Source organism: Myxine glutinosa, chromosome 7 (genome assembly GCF_964187855.1).
Source record: "Myxine glutinosa chromosome 7, kmMyxGlut1.1, whole genome shotgun sequence".
NCBI lineage: Eukaryota > Metazoa > Chordata > Myxini > Myxiniformes > Myxinidae > Myxine > Myxine glutinosa.
Window position 1 is genome coordinate 3,266,334 of NC_136267.1, and position 13,793 is coordinate 3,280,126.

The 13,793-nt window shown below is 45.4% G+C and overlaps 1 protein-coding gene across 3 annotated transcripts in view; it reads right to left on the bottom strand.

The window, feature by feature from the left end:
• LOC144892887 (uncharacterized) overlaps positions 1-13,793 on the bottom strand; it is a 310,345-nt gene that overhangs the window by 123,827 nt on the left and 172,725 nt on the right. For all 3 annotated transcript variants that reach the window (XR_013624005.1, XR_013624004.1, XM_078781253.1), the window contains 2 exons: positions 3,131-3,209; positions 1,912-2,040 (listed from right to left, as the gene is read on the bottom strand). The gene's annotated coding sequence lies outside the window, so the exon portion shown is untranslated. The remainder of the gene's footprint in view (positions 1-1,911; positions 2,041-3,130; positions 3,210-13,793) is intronic.

Here is a 13,793-nt window from a genome sequence, read left to right on the forward strand (position 1 = left end):
TCCCCTCTCTCCCTTCCCCTCTCTCCCTTCCCCTCTCTCCCTTCCCCTCCTTCCCCTCTCTCTCTCCCCTCTCTCCCTCCCTCTCTTTGCCTTCCTCTCTCTCCTTCCTCTCTCTCCCTCACTCTCTCTCTCCCTCCCTCTCCCTCCCCTCTCTCCATGCCTTCTCTCCCTCCCCTCTCTCCCTCCCCTCACCATCCTTTCCCTGCCACATCCTCTCTCTTTCTTCCCCTTCTTGATGCTCAGCATTTAATAAAAGGATAGAGAACAGACAAACAATTTTGGGAAGGCAATGGCAAACCACCCAGTGTCACCCCTTCACCCCAGATCCACTTTTTTGAAATTCCGACTTCTTCCCTTGAAGTTCTAGCTGTGTCCATGTGGTTTATACCTCTCTCCCACTCCCCTCCTCCCTCCGCCCCCCCCCCCGCCTTCCCATGCCTCCTCCCCCCAAGCCCTCTCCCTCCCACGGATCTTCCGATTTCCCTGTTCTCTGCTGTTGTACTTGTGTGATTCCCTCTCTCTCCCCATCTTGTCTCCCGCTCCCTTTATTGTATGTTTTGTGTGTCCATTTTTTTTTTGTGATTGATGTTAGTTTTTACATGACCCTCGATCATGTATACAATATATATACAAGTATATATAAAACAACCTTTACTAAGAAACTGCCTTGGCAGCACCAACTCTCTGTGCAGGTTATGATACTGTACAATACCTTAACGTTGGCAAAGGTGTGTGCTTCATTGATTTATCAGATTATTTGGCAAAACAGGAGCTCCTTTTTCGATGTACTCTGTTTGGAATCAAGAAATGCGAAACAGAACTAAGCGTCGCACAGTTAAAACTAGAATGGTACTTGGTAGAGAGCGTACCTCCACCAGACCGCACAGCTTATGTTCGCGCACCTTTGATAGGCCGGATCTGGATTCGGACCTGAACCAACATTTAATCGGCTTGTTCTCGTCACCGAACCAACTCATCCACCAAGTGTCATCCGAATCCGTCCACAACTTTTTTAAATATCCTGTTCACAGACAAACAGACAAACAGACAAACATACCGGGGTGAAAACGTAACCGCCATCCTCCATCAGTGGCGGAGACAATTAAACGGAAGCATTCCAGTAAAAAGAGTATTCACAAATTCACCACATGTACATTTTACCGTACCACAAGATTCTGTAATAAAGGAGATGGAAATGAGCAATCTGTAATACATTATATCATTTTTACACATTAGATGGGCAGTCTTATCAACGCCACGTAATTCAATCAGGCCTATAAGGGATGGACACACACACACACACACACACACACACACACACACACACACACACACACACAACACACACACACACACACACACACACACACATATACACATACACACACACACACACATATACACATACACACACACACATACACACACACACACACACATACACACACACACACACACACACACATACACACACACACACACACATACACACACACACACACACACACACACACACCCACACGCACAAACACAAACACACACACACACACACACACATATACACATACACACACACACACATATACACATACACACACACACATACACACACACACACATACACACACACACATACACACACACACACACACACACATATACACATACACACACACACATACACACACACACACATACACACACACACACACACACACACACACATACACACACACACACACACATACACACACACACACACACACACACACACACACACACCCACACGCACAAACACACCCACACACACCCACACACACACACACACACACACCCACACACACACACAATATAATATGTTGTTTCAGAAACAATTTAGTGAATGGTAAATGTTTCAAATGGATGGTTTACTTGGTTGATGCATCTGGCATTCCACTTGGCACCTCGACTTGGCTTTCCCTCCGGTACGAACTACTGCGGCCATTTTATCAGCAGTTGGCGGTGGCGGCCATTTTCTGCATGCTCGAACCAAAAGTGCATCTGCAGGCAATTGGGATATGCAGCCGGTGTAAATTTCAAACTTTGGCCACCATGTCTGCTTACAAATCAAATCCTCTAAGATGTAGTCATCCATCATTCGAAGCAAACTGGCCATACAGGACAAGCGATGCAATAATGCAGGCTGTTAGGCCTCGTCAAGCAAATGGCTGCACAACTGAGTGTATGTAGCATAATGATGATTGTACTTTGGCCAAATATCGAATATGTCCACGGGTTTGGTGGAAATATTTGCCATGAGCTCGTAGCACGACCCAGAACACATCTTGGACCAGCAACACGTACTTGCTTTAAAACACTCTCCCTCCATTTTGTTTTCTCTGTGACAACCACCCTTTCTGTGCTGACATGAACAACAGTTTTTTGAGTCCCAAAGCCCAGCAGTCCATTTCGTACTCGTTTAAGTGTAATCTGGGTATACAGGTGTGTATCTGGACATCAAACCTGGACTTGCTTAGCAGGAAAAACAAGGAATGTTTCTTTTACAAGGGAAAAGTTTACCAAAGGACTCCAAAGTATAACGTTCAATTTCAGATTACAAGGCAGTAAGTGAGGGCCATCCCGATCGTGGTCTTTACAGCGACGGAGGCACGAGCAATATATGGCGGGTGAGAGGTCGCCAATTCTGGGTCGTGCCTGGCAAGGCCAGACCGAGAAACAATCTTTGCGGAGAATCGATCTCGATTTTCAATCCGTCCCGATGCACCATGTTCTCTGTGCACGCACCGGTCACTAGAGCCTGAAACTTGGCACAAGACTTTACGGTAACAACCCCACGAGTTTGGCACTGTGTGAAGAAACATTGCACACTGCACACAGTGTAACCCTTTACTCTCTCAAACTTGCCTTACATCAACTTAAAGGTTTCCTTTGGCAAGCTCATAGGTTAAGTAGGTATATGCCAGCTAGGTATTTGATATCCCTGCAGAGTGAAGAACCCTGGGTGAGTTTAAAACAGTCACAAAGAATAAGAATGACAAGAGATTTCTCATCAATGGAAGGATGTGTTTGTCCTCATCTGGTTTCACAACAGTCATCCCCTCTTCCCCCCCCCCCCCCCTACCTGGCTTACCTGATTCACATATCTGTGGAAGTCTCATTGCATCCGTCGAGCAGAAGACTTCTTCCTGTGGCAATCAGGCTTTACGCACCTGAAAAAATAAACAATTTTTTTCTATGAGTAAGTAATACAAAGTAAATCAAACAAAAGTCAAACAAGATCAGGTTACTTCTCAGATGATCAAGATGCTCGTCTAACAGCGAGAGTAGCGGTTATTGGCAAGAAAGGGAGCCAACCGAGGCGGAATACAAGAAAATTACCAAAAAGAAGCCAACAAGGCCTGAACAAGCACGGCGGCGACAGAAGACACATGGCAGCAAAAGCCAAGAGGAGTTATAACAAGTTTGAAGAGGAAGGACAACTTGTACAAGATGCAAGCTTGCTGTAGAATGGAAGGCCTGAGGTTTCACAGGAGGCAAAGCTTGAGCTCCTTGAAGTGGAGCGAGCAAGAGGTACATACTAAAAAGAAGAAAAAAGAAAAAAGAGAGCAAGTAGTAAAAGGAAGAGTGGAAGAAGGTGTGGAAAAGACAGGGATTAGGGGAGAAAACCCCCACGATCAGTGGGTTCTGCAAGGTGAAGGATGTGGGGTTGGAAAAGAAAATGAGAGCGAAAGAGAGAGAGCGTGAGAGGAGAGGAGAGAGAGAGGAGAAAGAGGATGGAACAGAGGGGAGGAGATCAAGAAGAGTGGGGTGGTTTGAGGGTAACAAATCTGAGGCATAAGGCGGAGAAAGGGGGGATTGGAAATTCAAGAGCGTGCTGGGAGTGAATCGGAAGGGTGGGGGTGATGAGGGGGTGGAGAAGCAGAAGGGCAGCAACATGGCTGCCAAAAGTGCATGGTGACTGGCATATGGGATTTATGGCCAAAAGCCTTTTGGAAGAAAATGCTGGAAATGGTGATGAGCGAAACAGCGACGTCGCAGATTCAAGCTCTGCCCTGTGCCAGAAGCTCTCTCATTATAATGTACCTTATTCTGCTGATGAAAAGCATTGGGATGATTGCCTGGACGTCCATTTTCTTAATCTTGCTCTCCCTAGCCTGCCTGACCCTCCCGTGCACGTCGAGTTCTGCACCTCTCTATCCGTGCCAGCCAGAGCAACTCGAGCATGTTCCAAGCCTTCTGGTGATTCCATCCCCACCCTTACCCAATCCAGCCACAGCCCATTTATAAAAACCCTCCCTCACTGCTCCCCACACCCTCGCCAACCCACAATCTGCTCCTCTCTCTCTCTCCTCGACTCTTTGTCTGTTCGGAACTCCCAGCAATATCTTCCCATTTTTACCAACAGCCATCTTTGATGAGCTGTACACTTTCACAAAAGCATATCAACCCGAACTGCAAACGTGTTCAGACCTGCCCCACACCAAGTTGCCCACAAAATGATGCCTTCCCAAGTACTAGAAATGCCTGCTCGGAAGTTGTAGGTAAATAAATGGAGGCTGGCAGGAAATATGTGACGGTTATGTGAAGATTTGGACATGGCAACATTTGTGATTGCAAAGCTAAGGGAGTGAGAACGATGAGCAAAGTGTAATCCACCACATCCAGTAATTGTCTATGAGCAATGTCATATAATAGGATTAGGTTTTACACTTAGGATTTATTCATACCGAGACAAAGAGACAATTTGTTTTATTGTGACGTCAGAGCCTCTAATGATCCTTAAACTGTCACTTGCTGGGCCAGAAACCCGGCCTGTTCACTCTTTGCATGCATATTGGTTCAATGTTACTATGTCTATGCAATTTGAGGGAATTCCCCCAATTATGATGCGATTTGGGGATTTCCCACTGATTGCGACAACAATTATGGTCATTTGTTTTTATGCAATCTTTGTTTACTGCAGACAGGACAGGAAGTAGGTGCAACTTAAAAGTTTTTTTTACGACTGAGAATATATTTCCCAATTCGGGATTTACAAAGACGGGTGCAAAATGCAAAAGAGCTCATTATGTTACTTTTCATATTCTGAACCCCTGAAAGACTTTCATAATTCAAACTTGCCCAGAGAGAGTTGGCCTATGGCTGTCACTACAGTGTCATAATCAATGATTAATAAAGTGCGACATTATACATCATGAAACCTCTCGACCACCCTAAAGTACCATCGTATATATATATATTAAACTATTATAGCATCTTCCCCAAGGCTGTGGGGTGGCATCACTGGCTGAGGGTGCGGCTGTGCCGCTTATGCAGCACAATCTGTTGGTTAGGGAAGGAATTTGTAATTTGTTTCATTGTGCTGGCAATAGCTCACATACTCTTCGCGAAGGACACCCCAGGAAGGCAGTTTATAGCTCGGTCGGGAGTCAAACCCAGGATAAGTAGCTTAGCAGCGAGTGTGTCCCTCTAGGCCGTCCTGCTAGCGAGCCCCTGTCCTCAAATTAAAATATATGTGAAAACAAGTCGGCCGGTGGAGCCTCACTCATTCAGCTGGGAGAGGGGCGGAGCTTAAACTGCACAGTCTATAACGTCACTTCCTCTGGAGGGGCGGAGCTTAAACTGCATAGTGTCTATAACGTCACTTCCTCTGGAGAGGGGCGGAGTTTAAACTGCACAGTGTCTATAACGTCACTTCCTCTGGAGAGGGGCGGAGCTTAAACTGCACAGTGTCTATAACGTCACTTCCTCTGGAGGGGCGGAGCTTAAACTGCATAGTGTCTATAACGTCACTTCCTCTGGAGAGGGGGCGGAGCTTAAACTGCACAGTGTCTATAACGTCACTTCCTCTGGAGAGGGGTGGAGCTTAAACTGCATGGTGTCTATAACATCACTTCCTCTGGAGAGGGTGGAGCTTAAACTGCACAGTGTCGAAAACATCACTTCCTCTGGAGAGGGGTGGAGCTTAAACTGCATGGTGTCTATAACATCACTTCCTCTGGAGAGGGGCGTAGCTTAAACTGCACAGTGTCTATAACGTCACTTCCTCTGGAGAGGGGTAGAGCTTGGACTCTCCATAAATATACTCACGGTAATGAGTACACGGTAGCATGAGTTCCAACGGACCAATTGACAGTGTATGGGGTTTCAACCTGGGATTCTAGCATCATGATCAACTATGTGCTCAGGAGGGAATGCCAAACAGGAGGCCAACTCTTTTACCAGATGAACATTCTAAAATGTGACGGAGTTTAGAGAAATCAATGGAATGTCAGGAGGAATGTCAGGAGGAATGTCAGGAGGAATGTCAGGAGGAATGTCAGGCAAACATCAGCATAGATTGTTTCACCTTTCATGACGTGAAAAGGCACAGAAGAGCTGCTGCACAAGGTGTTCCATTCATGCAGTTAATGTGCAGCACCGTATAGCATGTATATGGGAGTAATGAATAGGGAATCAGGGGCTTTAAAATGTGGAAACAGGTTTTGTGGAGTTGTGAGTTTGAGTTGTGTTGTGGAGTTGTGAGTTTGAGTTGTGAAAATCCTGGCAGTAGATGTTGGAGTAACGATGGAAGATGACGGATGTGTTACCTGATGTGATTATCAACAACACAGCTCACGTAGGCGGGTTAAACATGGCAAATAAAATTGTCTTCCACGACTTTTGCTACATTAATGTATGTATAACTTCTCTAATGAGTGGCGACCCGAAGATGAGGATCGCGGCCTACCTCGTAATTGCTTCGGCAGCACCAACTCTCTGCATAGGGAAAGGTTATTTACATGAAGATGATAAACTTCACTAAATATACACATTGTATCTACAGATAGGTGGACACAAGGGGTCCAGTGTTCACATTCTTGGCATTTATGGCGACTTTGTGAAGATCTTCTATCTTTAATGCTATGGATGTATATGTTGTGCATCTTCACATGTTTCTCTTCCGTAATTGGAAGCATGTCGTAGCTTTACCGTTATTAGTGTAGAGGTCAGCAAGGGTCCATGGTTCACGGACGAGTCCACAGAGGAGGATGCGTCACATCGTCCGTGGGTCCAGACACAGTCACATATTGTACGACCAGCACTCCGCCATTGAAGCCCCAATTCTTCATCAGCACTCTCCAGTGGCCAATGACAATTCTTAAGCTGTTACGATATTGCCAAGTAGGTCACAAGTCTTCTGCACCGAGGGGGAGTTCCTCCTCTGGTTTGATGTCATTGTCGTAAGTAAGATTTCCAGATGTATGCTCTGCCTCATGCAGGTGGTCAAGTGGAGAGGTGGAGTGTAAAGATGTGTCTCGACTTCGGTCTCTTGTGTGCAGGTTGGTGCTGGAACACTGGGTGGTGATTATTTGTGGCTTGCTGGATTTTTTTTCAGCTCAGCTTGCATCTGCCCTTGGTATATCTGGAGGTTCAACTTGAGAGTGGGAACATATCGTCCATCTTGGTTGGTTTAAAGCAGTCAGCCGGTGGTGCAATGGCAGGTATTATTGACAGCCAAGTTCAGTTTTCTCTGTGTGTCGGCAATTCCCATACGGTACTGGGCAAGCATACTCTACGACAGAGAACCACATTGCTAGCAGTAGTCTTATCTAGAGTTGGCCAGTTTTTGTATGATGTTGTTTCTGGCCCCTACTTTGGCATTGATCTTGTTCATATGATCCTTATAGCAAAGTGTGTGACCCAAAAGAACTGCAAGGTAGACCGTCTTAAAACAGTGCTTGAGCTTCTTACCGCACCATATGACGTGTAACTTTGGTTTGGCTTTTCTGTTATTAAGATGAAAGTTGCTGACCTGTGTCTTGTCTGCGTTAGTCCGGAGGTTATTGAGGATTTCATACAGTACTGTGACAGGCTGGGCACGTGGGCAGGGTGTCAAAACGTGGTTTTTATCTCATTAACAAAAATCTGCTTTGGGTATAGCAACATAGAGGTCATCCGCATGTAGGAAACTTCTGGTGTTATGAAGACGTGGTTATCATTAGGATATATATATATATATATATATTAACTTATTGCTGTGGTTTTGCAAATAAAAGCAACCCCCCTATAGTTAGTTACACCACAACATGTAGCCTCCTATAGTGAGTTATTTCTTATTAAATGTAAAGCATAGGCACTTTCCAGTGTTTAGAAAGAAAACAAATAATGCGTTGAGTCAGGCAGGATGACTGTAGGCCTCGTTGAAGCCTAAATTGCCTCGTCATGGGACTAGACTAGGCCCAGCAGGCCTGAAGGAGGGATAAAACCTTCCCCGAAGGAGGAACGAGACATTCCTGGGAGGAGCGGCGAGCAACCAATGGGAGCTAAACAGAAGGCAGGGGGGAGTGACCAATGAGGGGCTGTCACATCACGTGATCCCCGACCGCCAATTGAGACTCATGGAACATTCAGGACGGGGTTCGGGGGTTATTAAAACCCGGCCCAGAACACATTCCCGCTCTCTGGTTCCTGCGCTCTCTGGTTCCTGCGCTCTCTGGTTCCTGCGCTCTCTGGTTCCTGCGCTCTCTGGTTCCTGCGCTCTCTGGTTCCTGCTCCTGGTTCGTCTTAACCACGTCGTCCCTGCCGTGATCGTCTCCGGGTATTGGCGCCTTGGTTTGGATTGATTCCTGGGGCTTTCGTCCACCAAGCCCATACGCACGAGCTGCACGACCAAGCCCATCCGGGCGAGCTGCACAACCAAGCCCATCCGGGCGAGCTGCAAGAAGCGGCCGCGCTTCCCCGCGCATTACCCTCTCCCCCCCTTCCCGGAACGAATGAGGGCCCTTCTCTGGGACCGTAGGTAGGGCTGTTAAGATTCTCTGCTTTGTCTGTGTTCTATCCATACCTGTAAATAAATACTGTGTTTGGTACTTCCAACCTGGCCGTCGTTGTCATTTTCCATCCATTGACCGAGCATCGCCCGAATTAAAACCGCTCAATCGGGTCCGATAGTGTAACGGCACGGGTCACGCGACGCGCAACCGCTCGGGCGTCAGAAATAAGTGTGACTTGTGCGGGGTTCAGTCCCCGTCCCCACGGCTGCGTGTGTCCGAAGGTATTCGGGTTGTGACCGCTAACCCTTACACGCGCAGCTGCGGAACCAGAGAGCGCAATACCCAGAGACGATCATGGCAGGGACGACGTGGTTAAGACGAACCAGGAGCAGGAACCAGAGAGCGCAGGAACCAGAGAGCGCTGCACACAAAGTCGGTACACCAGGAAAAATCACAGAAACATAGGAAAGCATCCGTAAATGAAAATATATGGAAAATATATGGAAAACTAGAACAGCACTCTTCGACGTCACGATGTCGACCAATATGTCTCCACCCACATTATTACATTATTATAATACTTGTACCAAGTTTCCTTTAAATCCATTCAGCTGTTCTCAAGTTATCACATTTTTACCTGGCATGACCTCTGACCTTTGGCCTGAGACTTTTGGTGCTACATCAAGGAGAAAAAGAGACTTCTGTGCCACATCAAGGAGAACTAGAACGGCACTCTTCAACGTCACAATGTCGACCGATGTGCCTCCGCCGACATAATGATATCAATATAATACTTGTACCAAGTTTGCTTTAAATCCATACAGCTGTTCTCAAGTTATCACATTTTTGCCTGACATGACATCTGACCTTTGACCTATTGAACCCAAAATGTAATCAGTTCATGTTTATCTCATTATACATACCTGTAACAAGTTTTAATTTTAATCCCTTCAGCTGTTCACAAGTTATCACATTTATATCTGGTCATGACCTCTGACCTTTGACCTCGGGACCCCAAAATCGAATCAGTTAATATTTACAGCATTATACATATCTGTACCAAGTTTGACTAGGATCCCTTTAGCCGTTCTCAAGTTATTGCGGTAACGAAAACCTATCACGGATGGACGAACGGACGGACGGACAACCTGAAAACATAATGCCTACGGAGACTTCATCAACGGAGGCATCAAAAAAAACTTGCAAAATTTTTTATATAAAAACCGTAAACGCGTCCAGAAAATAAATAAATAAATAACCTCAATTGATATCCAGCAGCAGGTTGGTGATGCCTATAATCATAAAGCTTATATTTATTACATACTGTACGAAGCACGGTTTGTTATTGCTTACACAGTGTTTAAACATACCCCACTAGTACACAGTCGTAGCCAAAAATATTGGCACCCTTGCACTTTTTTCAAAAAAACTCACAATTTTCTTTAAAAATAAGTTGAAATTAAGAAAAGTATTTGGTCTCCACAATTCTTTATTTCACTGTTAATATTACAGAACCTTTGTTTTTGATTCAGAACTTAATATATCCTTTTCAATCATAAAATAAAAATAAATGGCATTGACAAAATTATTGACACCCTGTGAAATAAAAGTGCAAGGGTGCCTTTGGACAAAATAACTGCAGTCAAGCGCTTCCAATAGCCATGAATGAGCTTCCTCCACCTCTCTACTGGCAGTTTGGACCAATCTTCTTGTGCAAACTGCTCCTGTTCTCCCAGATTTGAAGTGTGCCTTCTCCTAACTGCTGTTTTCAGATCTCCCCACAGGTGTTCAATGGGATTTAGATCTGGACTCATTCTTGGCCACTTCACAACAGTCCAGCGTTGGATGGATGGTGCGAGTTGAAATGCCAATCTGCCAACTACCAGAGTTGGCGATGGATGGTGCGAGTTGAAAATGTCGTACCTTGTGTCTGAAGGTCAGCTTGCATCTGTTTAGCAGTTGATCTCCACCATTCGTTGTTGAGGTGCTTTCTCCACCAATCGAACAATCCTTCACTGCAATCTTCGATCAAGTTCACTCTTGCGGTCACGTCCAGGTAGGTTGGCTACAGTGCCATGGCCTTAAACTTCCTGATAACATTGCGTACGGTGGATACAGGAACATCAAGGTCTCTGGAGATGAACTTGTACCCTTGAGATTGTCTAAGCTTGGCTACAATTTTCTGTCTGACCTCCACAGACAATTCTCTGGTTTTCTTTCTTTTCTCCATGCTCATTGCGGTACACACAGTGACACAAAACAGCAGAATGACTCCTTTTCTTCATTCAAACTGATTGAATGAGTGATTTTTATATTACAGGCACCTGAAACTCCCCACAGGGGAGTTCAATTCCAAAGTAAGGGAGGGTGAGTTAAATTCGAATGTAAAGGAGAATCACCTGCTTTAAATATAATAATTTCTAACAACTTCTAAAAGGTGCCAATAATATTGTCCGGGCCATTTTAGGATTTCTGTATGGAATAAGCTAAGATTTAGTAATTTTTTTCAACTTTTTTGCTCTGTTCCACTGAAAACCAAGAAATACAAATGTTGATACCAAAATTTTTTTTTTGATTTCAACAATTTTCTGGAAGGAATGGTGAATTATTTGAAAAAAGTGCAAAGGTGCCAATATATATATATATATTGTTGCGGTTTTTAGAACCCTCCACGTTGTAAATATTTGTAATAATCCCTTATAAATAATCCCCTGTAAATATTCCCATTTTTGTGTAAAGATCAAAGGTCACACCCTAGTTAGGTCATATTGCAACACGTAGGACACCATAGGCTCGTCTTTAGTTATTTCATTAGTATGTGTTCTAGTTAAGGATCTGTTTCCAATAGTTGAATCTGCGTTGTATTAATTAAATAAGAGTAGGCCCCAAAGTTCCTTTCAACATCAGTGCGAGTGGTCTTCTATCCCGCAAGCCACCATAAGCCACGTGGCAGAGTTGGAGAAGAAGGGAGGAGCGCCAGGAATGAGGCGTGGCCCACCAACGCACCATCAAGGGGCGGACCGGTGAGCCCTCACGACCAATGAGGGCCGAGGCAGCTCACCGATGGGCGTATCCAAAAAGGCAAGTGGCTTAATACGCGATCAGCCAATATAGGTGCTGCGTGGGACTACTTAGGGAGATGAGTGATACGGGAGAGGACGGCAGACGTGAAAGACCCGAGAGTGGTGAAGGAGTCCCTGCTTGCCGTTGTCACGGACCATTGGAGGCGCACAACTGGCCGAAGGCTAAGGGTCAATTTATTACGTATGCCGCATCCCAGTCTTCCCCTCCCCCCCCCCCCCCCCCCGCGATATAATTGTCCGCTCACGTTAAACGCCACGCGAAGCTGCCGGCCGCTCGTTGCTGCGGTACGAGTTAACACCCAGAGCCGGACCTCACCGCTTACCATCGACGCCTACCTACCACCTGCCCGGACCCTTCTCTTCCTTCCCACCAGCCCTGCCATTCCATCCTTTCGTGTAAGTGTGTTTGTTCTGTCCTGGGAGTGATAATATAAGAGTGTATAAGGTTTGCCCTGTGTATCTGCTTCTTCTTCTTCACTGTACATTCCCTTTCATTTCTTCCTTGGTTTTGGTTTTGTACATAATTAATAAACCTGTGTTCTTCCTTCTTATTCTTTGGGTTTCCTCTCATTCGGTCACTTTATTGATTTCTCCATTGATATACGTGGCACGATTTGGCCGACCGTTGTAATCGGGTTTAGTCTTTTGTTAACGGCTCGGATTTCGGACTGCTAACCGTTCGGCAAACTCCATCTTGTCCGGGTCCGAGCAGGGAATTATATCCCTGCTTTGCGGAGAGATTGGCGAAGGTATCTGGGAACCCCTTGACCAATCACCCTGGCCAATCTCACCCCGCAAAGGAGCGTGTAATTTCCAGGAACGGAGGATCGGCCAGTGTAAAAGACAAGGGGATTACCCCCCCCTTTGTAAGGGGAGCGCCGACCCCCGGTTCCGTAACAATATATATATATATCAGCTCCGGTGATCCGGTCTTGTTGAACATGCTGCGCTAAGTTGAATAGTTGGTTTGTGGACGATCTGCCGGGTCAGAAACAAGCCTATTCCGGAACGAGTTGTTGATCTACCAATGGGAGAAGCCTCTTTCTAATGACATGTTGAAAGAGTTTATCATGTGCTGCTAAAGTGTTATATTGCATATTTGTACTTCACACATTTATAGTATGTTGTACCCAATGTCTACAGGCCTCAGCACTAGCTGCAAGGGCCACGGTTGGAAATCCATGCCGATCCGGCATCCAAACGCGTAAAGTAACAAGAAGACTCGTAGAACATCCCTAAAATGGGCCTGGTATGATTAGTAAGCATTTGATACAAATACAAGTTCAGTTTGTTATGGAATTGCTCGATGCTTTGCTCCTATTGCTGTGTTCATCAAGATGGCCTTGTTCAATATGTCACAATTGTGGAAATTCAGGCTCTGCTGGATTCTCTGGGAGATGAAACAGGCTTGGCAGGAAGTAGTACTCATTGATCAGGCAGTTGAGCACATGCCCAACACATGATGCATCCTTTTCAACAATCATCCTTTCCACCAAATTTTCATTTTGATATCATAACTTTACCTCGTTTGCCATGTTCATTAGGAGTAAACATTATATTATAATAAAAATCAAATTGAACATAATAAACAAACCAGTTGTGACACAAGGTGTAGACTGCACAATGTCACCTTTTTTGGTGTGCAGTACCTCCAATTTTTTTGGCGACAAGCTTGTAATACCTCAAAATGCTATTTATCAGATTAATCTTTCCACCCGACAAGGTAACATGCTGGAGCTCGGTCAACGAGACGACTAATGCCGGTTATTTCATGAAACACTATTATTGAGGCCTCAACCTTTTTCGGTACAATTTGGCAGAACATCCGCCTCCCCAAAGCTTTCAATCGCAGTTGAGGAGCACATCCCACACCGAGTCAGGTCGTCATATGAGGCGCCCACCTTTCACAACGATCGATGTCTTGGACCCCCTGCACCAGATCATAATGTCTCCA